Raw genomic sequence first — 20016 nt, forward strand, 5'->3', positions numbered from 1 at the left:
GACCACCCAAAGTGTCTCCAAATATTGCCAAATTCCCTTGAGAGAAGAGGAGTTAAAATCTCCCTGCAGTGAAAACCACTAGTTTAATAAGGACTTCACACCTTAGCAAATCACTTAATGATTCATAGCTCATTTTATTCATTGGCCAAAACAAGACAAAATAGTAATAACAAATCTTAATATTTTCATGAGAAAAAATATTATTAATAGAAATATTATTATATGCATCTAGGCTTATGCTCCTGCAACAGAGGTGTTCAGAAAATATGATCAAGTGAACAAATCCATGCCTGAGAAGGAAAAAAATGAAGATTCTAGAGGAGGAGAAGGGCTACCAGAGTTGGCTTCTCTGATGTGGCACGAGAACCCACTGCCCAGTCTCATCTTTCCTGATGGACATGAATTCCCATGAGGCAAGGAATAGGAGGACACTTTGCTAAAAACGTGGATACAGGCGATTTACCTTACAACCTAGACAGATCTACTCAGAGTGGAGTGTGTGTGTGTGTGTGTGTGTGTGTGTGTGTGTGTGTGTGTGTGTGTATCTGGGCTCTGGAAGACATCATTTCCATTTGTAGGAGTATTTTGGTGGGGGAGTGTGTAGATAGCACTTTTGGAGAAACTATCTCAGAAGGAAACTCAAGGTGGGTATCACCTAGAGGTAGCAAGGCACTCAATGAAGCAGCATTTTGGGTGAAGGTGAAGGGCTGAGGTTCAAAGGGCGGAAGAGGAGAGGCAGGATCTGAGCCCTGATGTTGCTTGTGGAATCATGGGCACTTTATGGAGCTACCTGGCTTCATCACAAGGCTTTGTGAGGAGTAAGGGGAGTATGCTTGTAAGCCACTAGTTCTGGGACACCCCAGACACGTGATAAATGTGAGCACTAATAACATTGACCATGACTCTGCCAACTTTTATTATTATTGTTTCTTCTGATACAATCACCATCATTACTGGCCAGAGCAGTTTCAGGGGCATTATTTTCACTATCATAAAAACCACCACTTCTGGGAGCCCCGCTGGCTCATCTTCTGGTCTCAGATGGCTGTGAAGCTGTCAGGCCAGGTCAGTTCACTTCTCTCTGAGAAAGATGTGAGGCCTATTTTTGGTTAAAATCTGTGTAGTCTCTGGTCCCTGGACTTCAAAGCAGGCTTTATCTATCTTGGCAGGTTAGGCTACTAGGAATGCTGAGCATTTTTCTGTCACACCCATTGCCAAGGTTGCAATTTGGGAAAACTGATAGGGATTTACAGATAGCAACTCTCCTCTTCTTCTATTGATAGCCTGAGATAATTCATGGCTAGGTTTGGACAAATGTAAAAATGTGCATTTAGTTTGAATTTGGACTCATTCCTCATAAATATTAGTCATCTTGGTCTAAAATGCAAGCTCTTCTCTGTTTCAACAGATGGGAGGACGTACTGTGAAATCACACTATAGCACAGGGAGAAAATGAGAAGGTCAAAATTAAATTTAAGGATAAGTCTTGGCATAGTGAGACCAAGTATGCACCCTCATATATTTTTTCTACAAAATAAGGAATGTGCTTTTAGGTGTGGTTTGCATTCTTGCAAAAACAATGGGATGGGAATATTTATAAACCATGTTTGCTCCATGATTTTACACACTTCAGGGATATTTGTTTTTGTAGATAGTTCTTCATGCCGAATGGCCTTTTACTGAGTGCCCAAATCCTGTTCTTCCCGTTAGCATTCCACAGCCTCTGCAGGCCATTGTTGGTGGTACCAGTGTTGCATGGCCAGCTAGTGGTGCCAGGTGGAGGAAAAAATGGGAAAAAATAGGAATAAAAGGGGAAAAAAAGAAATTTTTTTAAAAGAAGCAGGAGTACTTTAAACTTATGATTTTTTCCTACTATATCATTCCAATTACTGAAGTTCAATTAAAAATGCACTTGTTACTTGCTCTGATGAATTTCTGTCAAATTCTTACCATGTATCAGATATTATGAAAGGCATTGGGGCAAAATCAAGCTTTTATGCTAAGAACCTCTAAGTCATTGAAAGGGTGAGTAGAGAAATCTAGTTCTCATATTTTTCTCCTGAATCCTTCCATTTACTGGTGTATTAACATGTCAATAGAAGAGTAATTCTGGCCCTATAAAATTAAACAAAACACCATGCAAGATCTTGAAGTTCCTTTTATATAAAATAAAGAATAGGATTGAGCATAACTAACTATTAATTTATTTTTAGTAATGTTAGAATTTACTGAACACTGGCACAACCTTTGGAGAATATCTAATAAATCTCTTAAAATAATGTTATTGTGTAGGAATTCCCATTGACGTTTTTAGTGACATCGATAGCTTCCAGAAAGTAATTGTAGTGAATAGAGATCAAACAAAAAGCATCCATAGACTAATAAAAATATGACAGAGTTTTAGCTTTGTAAAACATGCTAGGGATGATTTTGTCTAAAGACACCTTCGAATATGAATAAGACAATGATGAACTAAAGGAAAGATAAAAGACAATTTCATTGCAAATATTTCTAATCAGTAGATCAGACATAGCTGAATTTTGCTGTGTGTCTGTTATGTGGCTTATTTAGTTCACAGAAACACTCATAATTCAATCTCTCGTAATCCTTTCTCAGATACTCGGAGGCAGACAATGTTGTTCATTTAACAGGTGAGGAAACAGCCCAGGTATGACTAAGACCTCATCCCAGGTCACGGACAGCTACTCTCTGACTGAAGGATGAAGTTTCACTGTCATGGGGGTTAGTAAAGTAAGAAATTCTTCTACCCAAATCCTTCAAGCTTCTTGTATATTTAATAAAGGGCTCTTATAAAAAAAAACACCTAGTATGCTGTTTGCCTTTGTATGCTAGAAATAAGATTTAGAAAGATTTTGCCATTTATTGATATTTTAGGTGATGCATTAAAATATCAGATCATATTTTCACAAGTTCCCAGTATTTGTATCCAATTATTGGTTAGAATGATTGTGTAGTGTTTCCCAATGCTTCTTAAAAGAAGGTTTTTCTTTTAATTATTAAGAGTAAATGTTTGATAGTAACAGCAAAAAAAAAAAAAAAAAAAAAAATTGCCAGAGAGAATAAGAGTAAAAGCAGAGTCACTTTCATCGCCTACTGAAGAAGAAGCTCAAAGTTTTTCCAGGTCCAGCATGGCTCTGACCAGGTGGGTACTTTGCCTGACAACATGGTCTCACTGTCAGGTGCCTTTGTTCAGTAAAAGAATCACAGCCAAGGTGACTGTTAGACTTGAAGGCAGCTGTCTCAGAATTACTGGAGGTGATATTTAAAATACAGATCCCTAGTCTCTACTCCCAGAAAATTTTGATTCAGAAATTTGGAGGAGCTAAAATGATATTTAAGTTGTCTAAAGCTCCCTTTAATGACTCTGTTGATCTACCATTTGGCCATTAACAACATTCTACTTGTACCAGTTCTTCTAGTCAGTTCTGACCTTTGTTGTTGCATTAGTTATGGGAGTTTGGGCAAATCAAGTAAAATTTCTGAGCTTCAAATTGCATGCTGGGTGATGTCTCGGTCACCACAAGGGGCCACAGTTCTCATGAGGCTGTGTGTATGGAAGAGTTTTAAATCTCAAGTTGTTTAGCATGTCTGTGACTTGACTTGCAAAAGGCAACTCTAGGTAGGAGAGAGGTCTTCAGAGCCTACTCCACGCCAGGCACTGTCCTTGGCACTTTACCTTTTCAATTATCCATTTTCATGATTGGATGAGCCAATCAGGCACTGTTGCATCTGCAGCCTCCCAAGCACCTCGTTCCAAACCTGTTACCTCTGTTTTGTCTTTTCTGGATTGCAGACTTTTGGATTTAGTTCTGGTGCTGTTTGCCTCTTTGACCACTATGCTCACACCCTCAATCCTTCTCTTTATTCAGACCCTCATACTTTCCATGGGACATCTGGTACCTGTAATTCCATTTTATACATAGCTCCTATCATTCTAGTTACTTAGACTGAGCTGTGAGACACAAACATTCTGAAAGTTAAATACTATTATCTTTTTTTAATCTATAAGAAAGATTAGATGTGGTGATGATAAGTAGCTTGCCCAAGCTCCCCCAATCAATAGGTAGCAGATTGGAATCTACAGGCAGGAACCATGTGGTCCCAAATCCTGAGACTGTTCTACTAAGCCATGCCAGTTCTCAAGCATCCCAGGAAAATGAGAGCTAAGAAAAAAAAGATGAGTCAGAGACTTTTGTCCTTCTTATTTTGGCAAATTTTGGATCCACTTCGGAAGTGAATTGATAGCACTCAGTTTTTGAAAACCTGCCCTCATTTTGAAGAGTGTTTATAGTTGCTTGGATAAATTTCCCCATTCCTCTTGCCTCTCTGGTCTTTGTTCCTGAGGCAAAGGCTCATTTTCCTGGCTATCATATATACCACAGACCTCAGAGTTCATTCAGAATGACTTGTGTGTGCCCTATCTAGCTTTTTCCCCAAAATCAACCTTTGGTGGTTCTAAGAGTGGAGAGTGTTGAGGCCTAGGATTTGGGGGGAAAAAAAGAAAGAAAAAAGGAAAGAAAAAGAAAAAAAGCCCAAGAATAAAAGGAATTATTTTCCTTTTTGTTATGTTAGTTGTTACAGCACTTGTAGGCTTCTTTGGTTATGTCTGTTGCTTGCATTTGCCTCCTAGTTATCCCGATAGCCTACAACAGAGTCTGGGATAATAAAATGCATGTTTGGGGAATAATTGAAAGGACACTTTAAGGTTTTTTACACCAACAATGCAATTATAGTCTATTTTGGAGAGATAGAGAGTGTACTGGACAACCATGTATCGTACTTTATATGCATGAGCAGAAAAAAGCCATGGTTTCCAAGTGCAGGCTGTTGTACGTACAGTAAAAGAAAAATACTGTGCAGCTCCATTGTTTATCAGGTTTCCTATTCCATGTTAAACGCTGACTAAGGAAGGCCTTTATGGGGCACACACATCACTGGTTATGAGTTTAGATTGTGCTGAAAGACAACCAGCCTCATGTGCACCAGTTCCCAGGCCTCCCAGAAAAGAGGTGCTGGTGGGGGACAGAGGGTAGATTGGTGGAATTAGAAGCCAGAGGGAGTAAACCTCAGTGTTAAGCAGAGTGGCCAGTGCTTTGCTTCCAAAAAGAGTGAGGAACTATTTGGGGATAGGAATGTGCTTGGCACTTACCAGGAGGAGAACACTCTTCTACATGATGTTTTTGGTGGAAAAAAAATAAGTAAAATAAACCTGTGAAGCACCATTGGGGGCACAGACTCAGGACTGATGCTGGATTATGAAAAGTGTTTTTGTCTTTCGTTTGGTTTTTATGCTGGGCTAAAATCCCAGCATTTGGAGCTCAAAGTTGTTGATTTCCCAAGCAGAGTAAGTTCTCCTTGGCTCGTTATGGTGGGGACAAAACTGACTTAACCACACCTCAGGTTTCCAGTGTTTAGAAGTCCTTCATGTTTCTTTCGACTCTTAAATTTTCAAAGGGGGAGCATGTTTAGTTGCTTAATATTTCTGTATATCTTAAAGGACCCTTCATATTTATCATCAGAGACACACCAAAGCACATTACAAGTAATGTAAGCCAGCTGGTGCTTTGCAGGCCAAAAATCAGTTGATGGTTTAATAGTAAAAACCATCTTTTTGTTAACATTTTTCTGGAGCACATCACCAAGGAATGCATGGCCCCTTTCTGCATTTTTTAGAAAAGAACTGTCTCATTAGTTCTTTCCTCAGGTTTCTGAATACTTTTAGGATATGCAATATCGATCTGCTTTCTCTTGAGAATGTTCTCAGAGCTATCGAAACCATCTTCTAAGCTTCAGTAAAACTGCTTTTTAATTTAGACTTGTGGATTCTCCAAGTCTGCCCACTTAGATCACATCTAATACACTTACATAAGATCAGAAAAACTTTCTTGTTGGGGACATAGCTAATCTATGTCCTCTACTCTGGGTCACACACTGGTAATTGATAAAATATTCAGAATGATCATTAGAGATTTGTCATTTTTGCTGTTTCTTTCTATAGCAAAATTCTGTTTGAGTCATGATTCACAGGTTAATTCAGCAAGAATAGAAAGGGTAATAGGGAAGAGGAATAGGATCAAAGCAAATTATACACATGTATGAAAATGTCACAATGGAACTCACTACTTTTTATAATTAATATTGCCAATAATTATGATAATAATACTAATTAAGAAGAAATTAGGCCAGGTGTGTGGTGCAAACCCATACTCCAAAGCCTGAGGCAGGAATATCCCAAGTTCAAGTTCAAGTTCAAGTTCAGTTCAGTCTGGGCAACCCAGTGCAATCTTGTCTCAGAATAAAGAATAAAAAGTGTGTGGGGGATGTATTTCAGTGGTAGAGATGATAAAGCACACCTGTGTTCAATCCCCAGTACTGTTAAAAAAAAAAAAGAAATACAAAGAACAGGCCAGAAAAATGCTCCATGTATCCAGCAAGTTACCAACACCCCAACCATGCTCATTCCTGTATCTTTACAAATACTGTCCCAAACTCAACTTACAGCCCATCCTAAAATGCCTTCCTCCTCCAAGGAGCCCATTCTATCCAGCTTTACCCTCCCCTTCACCCCACTCCAACCTAGTTTATAAAAAATTGCACCCAGTTTTATTTTGATCATATTATCAGACAGTGAGATGGTGAGATGCTCAAAAAGCAAGGACTGTGCCTGATGTTTTGCTGCATCGTTCATCTTGTAGCTTTGTAGCCTCCCTAACAACTGGAGCATAATCTGAAACGTCATGGTAACTATGCCTGGGATATTGTGCCAAGTTACTACAGGCTTGTATGAGGAAAGATGAATAAAGAGATATCTCTAACTTGAATTTTATTAGCTACACAGATATATCTTTAGAGCAAGATATTATACAAAAGAAAAAAAGTGTTATTGTCATGTATACAACAGTAGAGTTTATTGCATGCAAAATTTTCCCAGCACAATTTTTTTTTTTCTGGAGGTAACTCCAAGATTAAAAATCTTGGATCTGAAAAGGTTTACCTCCAGAAGAACTTTGCTGGGAAAATTTTGCATGCACTAAACTCAATTATCTAATTGCATCTTCTCAACAATCCCGAGGAAGTGGTTACTATTCACATATTACAGACGTGTAAACTGAAACGCAGAGTAGTTAAAATGCTGACTTGGAACTTTATCAGCGCTCCTGAATTTAAATTGTTTTTCTCTGTGTAACAAGAAGAAAACTGGAGAGGAAGAGAGTGAATGACACGAATAATGGTGCTGGGAAAGGAACTCTGCACCATTAGCTGACTCACTACACTGCCCCGGATGGGAAAGTATTTTAATCATGGAGGAAAGTAGCATGATCCTGTCTTCATCTCTTTGCATTTGGACCCTTCCTTTATGGAGGCGCTATAAACTCCAGAGATCCAAGGATCCCTCCTTCTTGGTTACAGGCATGTCTTTGAGCAGAAAACATGGTGCACAAAACCCCAGAGGCAAAGGAAAAAGATGATTCACTGTAGCGTGATGATTTCCATTGGTGCAGCTGGGGAGAGACATGGTTTCTGCCAACATCCGCTGACGTCTCTTTGTGCCAACCCCTAAAATAGAAACCCCTGAGAAAAAACAGGAGCATCCCTCAGAAACACAAGAAGTCTGTCTGGGATTCGGTTACACGTAAAGATTGGCTTCAACTGGCTTCGCCCTGTGCTGAATTCCCACCAAGTCTCCCTCCTCCTGCCTCTGACTCACTCAGCAGCCAGCCCTACTTTTCGGGTGAGTTTTCTCTTAGAAGCATTTTCTATTTTTTTCCTTTTTTTTATAACTTTGAACATATTTTTTATTTTAAAATTTTTAATTGACACATGGTAATAGTACATGTTAATGGGGTACCGAGTAACATTTCAACACATTTACACTGTGTAATGATCAGATCAGAGTAATTGGCATCTCTGTCACTCAGACATTTATTTCTTTGTGTTAGGACCATTCAGAATACTCCCTTTTACTAGAAATTTTGAAATACGCATTTAATTGTTTCTATTCAAGATAAATAAACAACAAAATATGAGACTCATTTGTGCATAAGTACTGTCGTTTTCCATCTTTTATCTTCGTACATATTTCATTTTATTTAAAATAAATTATTCCTAGAGACTAAAGACTATTAACCCACCAAAATGCATTCACCTACCAAAGACAAAATCCCAGTAAGACAATGGCATTGCTACCTTATTTGCTATTCCAAGTGACATTTCCTCAGATGTTGCTTCCTTGCTGTGCAAACATAGTTACGCATGAAATAAAGTAAAAACAACAACAAAGAAAAGAATTAAACAGCAGTTAGTGGTTGGATGTTATTTCCAGTTTGGAACCACTGACCGGGCAGCTATAGAAAACTCTTCCCTCTGTTATTACAAAATAACAGTTTATGGATGGTGAAAAGAAAACACAAGTGAATTTTCTTTTAACTTCAAATACAGAAGCTGGTGTATCTATCATTACCACCACAGCACAATACGTTATGGGAGAAGGTCATCGTAACTTTAGAGGGGTTATTTCCATCCACGTCTCTCATCCTCTCAAAATTGTTGTTCTACCAGGACCAAGCTGATGCCAGATGCTCTGCTAAAGAAAACATGCCAAATTGAAGCAAGTTAATTAGAGAGAATGAGATAGAACTAAAAGGTCAATGCAGGGGACCCAAGGCCAACACAGGTCTTGTTACCACGCCCTCGATACAGAAGCACCAAAACATGCCCTGTCCTCCCCTTTCAGTTTTGCCTTTATGTTCAATTCTCCTTTTCCAGATAGACAGGTTATCCTTTATCCTAACCATCAGAGCTCTGGTCTTTGTCAATGACCACCTATGAATGAAAAGAATTCTCCCACTTTCATCCTTCAAAAAATGTTGTCATTAAAACAATATCAATAAAATAGCTAATATTTATTGAGATTAACTGCATGCCAGGTAATATTCTTATTTATATCACAGGACACTCCCATGAGGTGGCGGTTAGATACTTCGTATTCCAGTTATGTGTCTAACTGAACTATCCTCATAGGGGACTTCTGTGATGGAAGGAAGAAGTTTATATCATCGCCATCCTCAACCCCAGCCCCTTGTCAGTCTTAAGTTGATGCCTCTGGAATAGAACAGCTGTTCACTGAAGAATCTCATGCTCCAGAATACTTGAGGGTATCTGACTGATCTGAGCAGCCAGTGAAGACTGCATCCATACATTAAATATGCCAAAATTAAAGAAAAGACCAGGCCCTTTTCTTGGGTCCCCTACATGGACCTTTTAGTTCTATCTCGTTCTAACTAGCTCATTTCAATTTGGCATGTTTTCTTGAGCAGAACACAAGTATACTAACATTTCAAATGGCTATGTCTTCATAATTTGTACTCGATATGTAAATGTGTTTCCTGGATAACAGATTCACTAGGAATGGCAGCACTGAACAAGGGGCACAGTTCAGAGATCTCAGCACTGGAGCATGCAGCTTTATCTGACATCCCTCAGCCTTTGGAGGGCATGACCTGGAGTCAGCCCTCCAGTTGGCATTGCCCTTGCAAAATGAGCTACCACCCTTGAGGACACTCAGCTTTCACAGCCACAGAGTTTGCATCATCATTTAGAACATCTCTGGGATTCTTCTTGGTTTGAGATGGAAAAGTAAATCATTATTTTGCTTTTTTCCCCCCGCTGTCTCTAAAATGAACTAAAGACAGCATACAGAACACGAAACAGAAAAGGGCATGCTAACTGAGGTGAGTTCATGGAACACCTGTACTCTATACCACAATGCATGGATGATGGCTGCTGAGAGAACGAAACTGGAGGGGCAGTAAGAAAGGACACCAGAAATTGGCGCTTGATTTTAAAGACCTTGAGCCAGAGAAAGATGAGCGCAATCACCTCATGTTTGGGGCAGTACAGGAAGCACTTGTAGAATAACTCCTGGAATCCAGCTCGACTCCATACCATGCCAGGCAAATGGGTTGAGTAGCAAAGGAGCACCTTCTTTGAAGAAGCAGATGCTTAATGTGGACAAGTGTTGTGTTAGGCAGCTTTTTGTCTCTGTGAGAAAATGTCTGACAGGCACCACTTAGGGGAGGAAATTTATTTTCTGCTCAGGGTTTCAGAGGGTTCATCCCTGGTTAGCTGGCACCATTGCCCTGGGCCCCACATGAAGAAGAACATCATGACAGAAGGGTGGCGGCAGAGGAAAACCACTCAGCTCATGGAAACTGGGAAGCAGAGAGGTGGAGGGCCAGGGGCAAAATATCTAAACCAAGAGTAACCTCTCAGTCACCCACTTCCTCCAGCCATGCCCCACCTGCCTCAGTTACCACCTAGTCAGTCCATTCGAATTATTAATCCATTAATTAGGTTACAGCCTAATCATCTAATCTTCCATCTCTGAACATTCCTGCATTGACACAGGAGCTTGTGGGGAACACCTCATAACCAAACTATATCAGGTGGAAACCAAATTACATTATATTGGTGCCCCCTGCCCCTACAAGTACACCCAACCTCTCAGTCTCCATGCCCAGGTCAGGTAATATCATGAAGTTTTACTCCAAGTAGAAAGGTGTTCTTTTCACCTGGCCCTTATTTGCAACTACAGGGCGAACTGTTGAGAAAGTTTCTGGACAACCTTTCATAGTATTAGTAGCAAGAAAAAGAGAATAATAATATGACATTAAATTATATATATATATATATATATATATATATATATATATATATATATATGTTAAATATATATTTTAGGAAATGTAGAAATTAATTGATCTGAAAAATCAAAAGGCAAATAAAGAACTATACAAGAAAACAGTATAAGGTAAAGTTTTATCAAATTAAGAATTTAAAGGGATTGTCTTTCTGAAGCAAGAGTCCAGGATTGATCTAGAGGGGATCAATTAAAGTTTGGAACACCAAACTAGCAGAACTCATGGGAATTAAAAAAAAGAAAAAGGTAAAAGGGAGGGAGGAACCATCAGAAGGAAACAGGGAAAAAAAAAACAGTTAGATACTACTGAAAAAAAAAAATTAGGAATCAGTAAGGAAGGCTAGGGAAATATGAACAAAGTGAAAAATTTTAAATAATTTTAAAAGATAAAAAAGCAGATGGCATATGAAGGACTATCAATCTATGTATGATTATTGTCCCTAAAGACATGTGTAGGACAAATGGAATAAGAATAAAATATTTGGATATACTGCAAAATAAGCTTTTCTAAAGTCTGGAAATACTGTAATCTTTACAGGTAACAGTTACACCATGTTTCAGAAAAATAATTTAGACCCATAAGTGCAAATATGTGATCTAGTATGCTAATAACCTACAGTATCTAAAAATAATTCTGGAGACATGCTCAATAAAACAAGTCCAGAAATCTATGAAGCAGCAAAAAAAAAAAAAAAAAAAAAAAAAAAAAAAAAAAAAACCCGAATATTTCCTCACTCAGTTTGGCATCTAGCTTTGGAATGCCTGATGTATTCCAATGTGGCTAGGGAGCTCTTCCCCACAGTATCAGTGGGGGTGAGGCACAGTAAGCAGTTCCAAGGATAGCCCCTTGCCCAGCCTTCCTGTAGTCAGGGCAAAGATCATGATGTGGGATTCACCAACCAGTAACACCCAGGTCATATTTTGACCCAGGAGCCACTAGTGGGAGGACAAGAGGAGGGAACTCTATCTTTGGAAGTGCCAGAAAGAGGTGGCTGAAAGGTCAGGTTCCTGGCATTGATACTTGAATGAAGTATAGAAGCAGCCATGGTGAAAATTGTAGTGTCGTGGGAGAAGCTACAGTATCTTTTTTTTGGTTTGTCTTAATTCATTTTTATTTTTTGATCTTTAGGTACAAAGAGTTGAGTTAATCATTCTCTAAGATGGTAGTGATTCACTGGTATATGGTAACTTAGTTATTGAGATTATACTATTCATTCTCTTTTATCTCCCCAAATATTTTGCTTTCACTTTATAAGTAGCATTATACAAGGAAGTCTATTATCTATCCATCCATCTATCTATCTATTTATCTATCTATATACAGTCTTGAAAACATTATACACATGTGTCTATATCTATATGTCTATTTAGTTTTGCTCAGGATATATTTTAATTAACAAAATGCTTTGAGCTGCAGACCTCATTCAGTTTCTTAATATGTGGTGTCAATATTTTGCATCTCTAACATTGATGGTGTTCACACCTCTAATTTTTCCTTCTGTGCTTGGTAGTCCTCCACACTGTGTGCCCTTCAGTTTTACTCACCCATTTCCCCAAAGAATGGGTGAATAGCTTGCTCTGACCATACAACTGAGCAGTGCTTTAGCGTACACCCTGTCACATGTCTCCTGTGGACCTCTGAGAATTTCACTGAGATACATGCCCAGCCAGAGGGCTGCTGAAATGTAGGGTATAACTAAAAATCGATAAGCTGCATTCAGAACACATCAACAGTTACACTTGTGTAAAAACAAATGCTTCCTCTGTACATTGCTGACAAAACTTGGCACTACCAAGCCTTCTGATTTTTCCAGTGTAGTGATATTGCGGTCTTGTTTTAATTCATATTTTTATTATGAACAGTGATTGTGAGCATCTGTTCATGAGCATTTTCATACCCATCACCCACTTTTCTGCCGGATCTTCTCTTTCACTCATTCAATTGGAAGGGCTTCCTCCTGTATCCTAACAAATTCCTGTCTTATGCTCATGGACATTGTACATACATCCTACCAGTATCTGATTTTGTTCTTGATTTCTTAGTGCAAGTATTTACATGTATTCTAATCATATTCCTATCTAACCTTTTGTTTGTGCTTTTGGGTTTCGCTTATACGACTGTAAAAATCTAGAAGTCCCGTGCTTCTATTTTTTCTATGAATTTTATCCTTTTATTTTAATGTGAAAATTTTAAACTTACCTTTGTATACACTAATTAATAAGGAAAAACTTTCATTTTCTTCATAAAGTAAGCCACTTTCCCAGTGCTATTTGGTAGTTTTTCTTTTCTCATTGATTTTGTTGATATGTTTATTATATATTAAATTCCTTGTTTTATTCAAGTGTATAAATGAATTCCAAATTCTATTCTCTAGGTCCATCAGCCTGTTCTTAAATCACTGTTTACTTTATTCTGATTATATTAGTAGTACATTTTAATACCCTGCAGTGCTTTTGCTTCTGTTTTTGAAAAGACATAAAAAAGAACTCTGCATAATGGAAAATAATATTTTACAAAGGTTAATTCCATTATTTAGCACTACAGAAATTTTATCCTTAAAAAAAATCTCCCAAACAAAAATAATTCTTTGAAAACACTAACACATCCCAGCACATTGTCACATGCCTGCAATCCTAGCTGCTGGGGAGGCTGAGGCAGGAGAATCCCAAGTCAATTCAGCAAGATCCTGTTTCAAAATAGAAAATGGGCTGGGGATGTGCCTCAGTGGTTAAGAGTCCCTGCATTCAATCCCTGGTACCAAAAAAAAAAAAAAAAAAAAAAAAAAAAAAAGAAAGAAAAAAGAAAAAGAAAAGGATAAAAATATTAACACATTGATTAATTGATTAGTTGATTAGTATAGCTATAGCTTTGATTTTTTTTGATTTTAGAAAATTTACTTTGATAAATATTTTCCATTATGCAGAGTGCTTTTTTATGTCTTTTCGTAGCTTAATATTTTCTCCACAGTGTCTTATACTTTTCAACTTATATACCATTTATATTTGTTGTCCATAGAAACCATACATTATTTTAATTAAATATTCCAGTTAGCTATTTAAGGTAAGGAGAAATTTAATGATATCATTAAGAATGGTCAACATTGTTTTCCAAATATTGGTAATATATATAAAATATTTGCCATTAATGTAATATAAGCTGTTGGGCTATAGTTTTATTTTAATGTATGCACATTGAGTCCTAAATATAATTTATTTGTACTTCATTAAGTGAATGTATCAAATTACATTAATAGATGTTAACCCATTCTTCCATTGTTAGCAAAGATAATGATTAAACTTGATATGTCATTTTAAAGTGTATTGTTGAATCTGAATAGTCACTACTAATCACACTGCTTAGTAATTCCTCTTCCACTGTTTTCTCATCCTGTCTTCTCATCTTTAGGCAGTTGGTGACTCACTTTACAAAATTTAGCTATCATTTTCTAATTAGTTTTGAGACTTTAAAATGTTTATTCCAGATACCGATTTTTACTGGACATATTACTGGCATGTATTTTTTTTTCAGTCTGTGTTCTGTCTTTTCATTCTTTAAACATGTTTTTCAAAGAGTATAAGATATTATTTCTGATGAAATTTAATTTATTATGTTTTTATTCTAGACAGTGCTTTTAGTGAGATGAGAACACACCTATTCAAACTTATAAAGACTTTCCTGTTTTCTTCTCAAAGCTTAACACTTTCAAGTTGTATGTAGAGATTTGTCATTGATGTGAGGCATGCATTGAATTTCATTTGTTTTTTACATATGGATATCCAATCAATCCAGTACTATTGAAGAAAAACCTTACTATCTTTCTACTCTGAATTGGCTTCCCATTTATAAAAAAAATAAATTGTTCAAATTTCATTTCTAATACAACATTTATATTCTCAAGGAATATTTCTAGACTCTCTATTCTGATTAATTGAACTACTTGTTAATCTTTGTGCCAAAACCTCAACACCTTGATTAAGGCATCTTCTTAATAAACCTTGAAATGAGGTGGTAATGATTCCCCAATTGCACTATTCTAGGTTCTTAAACTTTATATATGAATGCTAAAATCAGTTTGTCAGTCTTACAAAAATGTCTTCTGAGATTTTTGACTTGGTTTGTCTTAATATCGAAGTTCAGTTTGGGGAAGACACATCCATCTGTGTCTTCTGACCCAACCTCACAATATATTTCACTATTTATTTAGGTTTTAATTTCAGTTGGCAATGTTTTTCAGAATTTTGTGAATGTGGTTTGTATATTTTTGCAAGATTTATTTTTAAATTTAAGGATTGAATGTTTTAGAAGCTGGAGAAAAATAAGTGTGAAATGAAAACTGAAGAGAGATCTATGGAGAAGAAGTGGGCAGAGAGGAGAAGAGGAGGAATGGGAAAAGGGAGGACTGGTGGAATGAACTTGACCAGGCTGTGCTATGTATATATCTGAACATACCACAGTGAGTTTCACTTTTGTGTGTATCTATAATGCACTAATTCAAAACACTATAAATAAATAGATGGAATACCAGTAGGGCAGAAGAAGGGGAACGAAGAGAGGGCAGGGGAAAGGGAAAGGGAGAGTACTGGGGACACAGCGGAGCATATTATACTGCATGTTTGGATATGATCATGTCAAAATGAACCCTGATATTATGTATAATGAAAATGTACTGAACAAGATTTCTTATCCCATCATACTTCATGCGATTTAAATGGTACAATTTTAAACTTCAAGTTCTGATTCTTTGTTGTTAGTATACAGAAATATGATTGATATTTTTATACCACTTTCTAGTCAGTTCAGTGGTATAAAATAGTTCCTTAGATGATCCTGGTGTTCATGAATAAAGGTGATTTTTTTCTCTTTCTTCCTTATCTGGATGGCGTCTTTCTACTTCTTCCTTGTGCTGGTAGGAGCCTCCAGTCGCATGGTGACAGCACCAGTACTTCCTGATCCTTGCACACTAAGGATGATGGCAGCTGTTGGTTTTCTCAGGGGCCTTTCCCAGATTGAAGAAGTTCCATTCTGTTGCTTGTTTGCTGAGGGATGTTTTATTTTGTTTGTTTGTTTGTTTGTTTTAACGAGGAATGGATGTTGGGTTTTGTCAAAAGCATTTTCTGCATTCTTCATAAACACAAATCTCCTTTCAGTAAACAATAAAATATTTATTTCAAGATGTTGAAGTGGTGATTTTTTTCTTTTTACAAAACACTATGTGTCAGAGTAAATGTGTGTGCGTGTGTATTATCCTTCCAGTCTTGAAATGAGCAGTCTCATTTTTTCCATATTTTATATTTTTGAATTTCTACATTTTCTTTTTAAACTTTATCTTCTTTCCTGCACTCCCATGGAGAGTAAAATTATCTTCTCCAAATTTGAAAAGTCATACATTCTCTTTCTTTTCTTAATAGTTATTGGACTTTTGACACAGGGATGCGTTTTATTGAGTCTTTTCAATGTTTGAACTTATCAAGGCCCTGCTTCCTCTTGATGACAAAGAAAACTCTTCTACCTTCTTTCAGTTTTCTTTGATCTATAGTATAAACCATTTCCTAACATGCCTGGAATGAAATAATAAAAAGTGACATTTCAATTCAGTAAATAAAGAATGGCATGTTTAATAAAAAGCATTGGCATAATTACTCATCATGAGAACAATAAAGTTAAATCCTTATTAAATCTGTGTAAAAATAATTTTTTATGGATTAAAAATCCAAGCTTAAAAATCATAAAAATACAATATTTAAATTTAAAGCATTTAGGAGAATATTGGTATTATTTCAGGGCAGGAAATGCCTTTTAGCTAAACAGGAAACCAGAAACCATAAATAAAATTATGGAAGAATTTTTGCATTCCATGAAATGTCCTAAAAATATTGTAGAATTTATTTGTAACATATTTTTGCTGTGATCATTATTTACATTTTATAAGACATTGCTAATTGTTTTTCATTTATTCTTGCTGTGAAATCAAATATACGTTTTATGTCACATAGCTAAAATCTTCTTGTTATTTCACTTAAAAAATTATTCTATTTTTTTCTTCAAAAACTTTTTTTTTCCTGCATCCCATCAACTTTCTATTCTAGGTGATGTACACCTGTCCACTGTGGGACTTACTTTCATCTTACTTCTCTATTCACTCCAGTGTGTCCTCTTCCTCATGTTTTCTTTCTCTTGCTCACTTTTTAAAAATTTATTTTCTTGACTATATTATCCAGAAATTTCCCAAGAATAATGTATGGGAAAAATTCTATAGAGTTGTATTTGTAATTCTTACAAGTTCTGATAATTTAGCTGAATATAGAATTCTAGATTGAAACTGATTTATTCTTAGCACTTGGGAGGATTTGTTTCATGCTTCAAGCATCCATTATTGGTGATAAGAATTTTGATATCAGTTTGATTTTCATCCTGTAAAGTTAGTGTGCTTAACCTTTGAAAGATTTTTATATTTGTGTTGTGAGATATTCAAAAAAAGAATGAAAGAATTCAAGTGTGTATGTCTGTTTGTGTTATCTTGAGGAAACTTTGATGTTCCTCTGGATTGAAAAATTATCTTTTTATTCTTCTGGTAAATTGTTTTCCATTATTTATGTTTTAAACATCCTTCTATTTTTTTGTTAAATCATTTTAGAATTTTATTAAATGCCAATCCTATTAGAAAACTTTTCTAGATAACTCTCCTGTTATTGCCCAAATGTTAGCAGAAGTTTAGTTCATTTGAAGGATTACTGCAAAATTTCAATTAGGACTGTACTTTTCAAACTGGGACAGAGGACAAACATAGTTTTGTTTATTTGTTTTGTTTAAATTACTAATTCATCTCTAAATCAAATTTTCATAAAATGCAATATAAATATATGACTCAGAAAATAAAACAAAGATGCAAAATATGACCCATTTTTTTAAAAATTAGATTCCGTAAACATAAAAGTAATATTACTCAGCCATAAAGAAGAATAAAATTTTGGTCTTTACTGGTAAATGGATGGAGCTGGAGATTATCATGCTAAGTGAAATGAGTCAAGACCCAAAAACCAAAGGTCAAATGTTCTCTCTAATACTCGGATTCTAACACACAATCACACAATGGTGGAGTGGATAGAAATTCACTTGATTAGCAGAATGAAGGAGAGAGAAAGAGGATGGGAATAGGAAAGACAGTAGAAGGAATTGGATATAACTTTCCTATGTACATATATGAGACTCCATATCATGTACAACCACAGGAATGGGATCCTAATTAGAATAAGTTATACTCCATGTATGTATAGTATGTCCAAATACACTCTGTCATGTATATCTAAAAATGACAAATAAATAATATATAAAACAAAAACAAAAAAATTATTCTGTTAAATTTTCATTGAAGTTTTTAAATCCAGACTTGACTCTCAATTTCTGTACTTTGCCACTGCAAGCCAGTGACAGTTAAGCTGTCTGACGCCAGTCCATAGTGCCAGTCCATATTTAGACCAGCCCTGAGTCAGGGCAGGTGCACAGTGGCGTGTGTGCTGGAATCTACAGTTCCCAGTCGAGATGAACTGGACTCTCACAATTCCTCCCTCCCACTGGTACATGCTATAGGAGAGTCATGTCAATGCCTTTGTGACAGGATATATTTTTTTATCTGAACATTACAATCACTAATGACCTCACCAGGCTATCACAAAATCCTTTTCTTCCTGCCTTTACCACTCTCCACACCGACTGCACCGTGAGGACTCGCAGTAGCCTCTGATCTGGATGCTGCATTTTCTCTTTCTTTGTGCCAGTCACAAGGACTCCCTTCCCTGGCCACTGCAACTGATTATCTTGTCACCACTGATCTACAGATCTCCAAATACCCAAGTGGGAATTGCTACGGGTTATGCAATTTGGCCACCCTGAAAATATGCTAAATGTCAGCAGCTGTAGTGCAAAATTACAATCAGAAAATTCTCAACAATCTATTATTTGTGGTGTGTATTTGGGGGGGGGGACGTCAGATAAGCACCTCTTGTGTGAGTATCTGAGTGTTTATCGATTTCTCTTTTGGGAAATGCTCCTTAGTCCCATAAACGCACTCCTTAGAAATCATCACTCTCTTCACTGTGCCCCTATCAGGAGTCTGTGGATCCTTTCCTGTAATCAGAGACCCAGAGCCCCTCCTCTGTCCTTCCAAATGTCACGGCCTGTGTTTGCCTATGTCTCTCAAATACCTGTTCCAAAACTTTATTTTGTTCTCTTGATTGAGTAAGTAACCACGAGTGTGATTCTTTCTTTTTCCTCCTGAAACCCTTTTATGCTGTTTCACAATTAACACATTGATCCCCTCAACTAGTTACATTTTTCTTGATTTGTCTTTGTTTTTGCAGTGACAATATTTAAGAAGATTTCAGGTACACAATCCAGCATTGTCAACTCTATTCCCCATGCTGTATATTAGATCCCTGTATGTATTCATGTTATAACTGGACGTTGGTATTTTTTTACCAATATTTTCCCTTCCCCTCAACCTCCATCCCCAGTAACCACTATTCTAGTTTTCTGAGTTCAATTTTATTTAGATTCTACATATTCATGAGATCATGCGGTAATTGACTTGCTTTACTCTTTATTCAAATCATCTTGAATTGCAGATTGTAACTTCTATGCTATAGGGATGAGAGAGGGCAAGTGATATGTCAAAGGATTTTCAATTAATGACTTTTGGTGGAGGAGGACTGTCACGAGATGATAATTTAAATCTAAGACCAAAGGAGCTATGAAGAGATGATTTCTTATACTTCCACTGTTGGTTTTCTCTGATCCCTGAAAGTAATAAAACAATTGTCCATTTGCATTTTTATTTGAATTTCTCTATTTGGTACGTACTTACTATCAGATATCTAAGGAAATTTAAGCATCCTTACAAAACAGTCCACTCACTGATTTCTTTATATCATGGAGGGTAGCATATAAGTACTTTCAACATTTGTAGAGAGAAAGAAGAAGTACAAATAATCACATATCAAATGCTGGATGGAGTCTCCTTTCTTCTGAAAACCTTGAGTGTGTCAGGAAATGTTTAAATCAATACATAATAATGAGAATGTTTAGCTATTCTTTGTTTATATTTCACTCTCTTCCTTTCCTCGGTAACTTCAAATGGCATACACTAGCCATTCCATTGGTATGTTATTGGTAGACTGAGGCACATCAAGAACAAAGGTGGGAAGTAAAAATATTGAAAAGACTTTTAAAATTATTTATTTATTCATTTATTTCTTTTGGGTGTACCTGGGATTGAACTCGGGGGTACTTGACCACTTAG

At 36.5% G+C, this 20016-nt stretch overlaps 1 long non-coding RNA gene across 1 annotated transcript; it reads left to right on the forward strand.

Moving 5' to 3' along the window:
- The first annotated feature begins 7626 nt into the window (after positions 1–7626).
- Positions 7627–15886, forward strand: LOC308632624. The gene is made up of 3 exons (XR_014018616.1): positions 7627–7753; positions 15024–15174; positions 15632–15886. It is a non-coding gene; the product is annotated as an uncharacterized lncRNA (long non-coding RNA).
- The last annotated feature ends 4130 nt before the right edge of the window (positions 15887–20016 follow it).

Source organism: Spermophilus citellus (assembly GCF_964194105.1).
Source record: "Spermophilus citellus genome assembly, chromosome: 13".
NCBI classification, from domain to species: domain Eukaryota; kingdom Metazoa; phylum Chordata; class Mammalia; order Rodentia; family Sciuridae; genus Spermophilus; species Spermophilus citellus.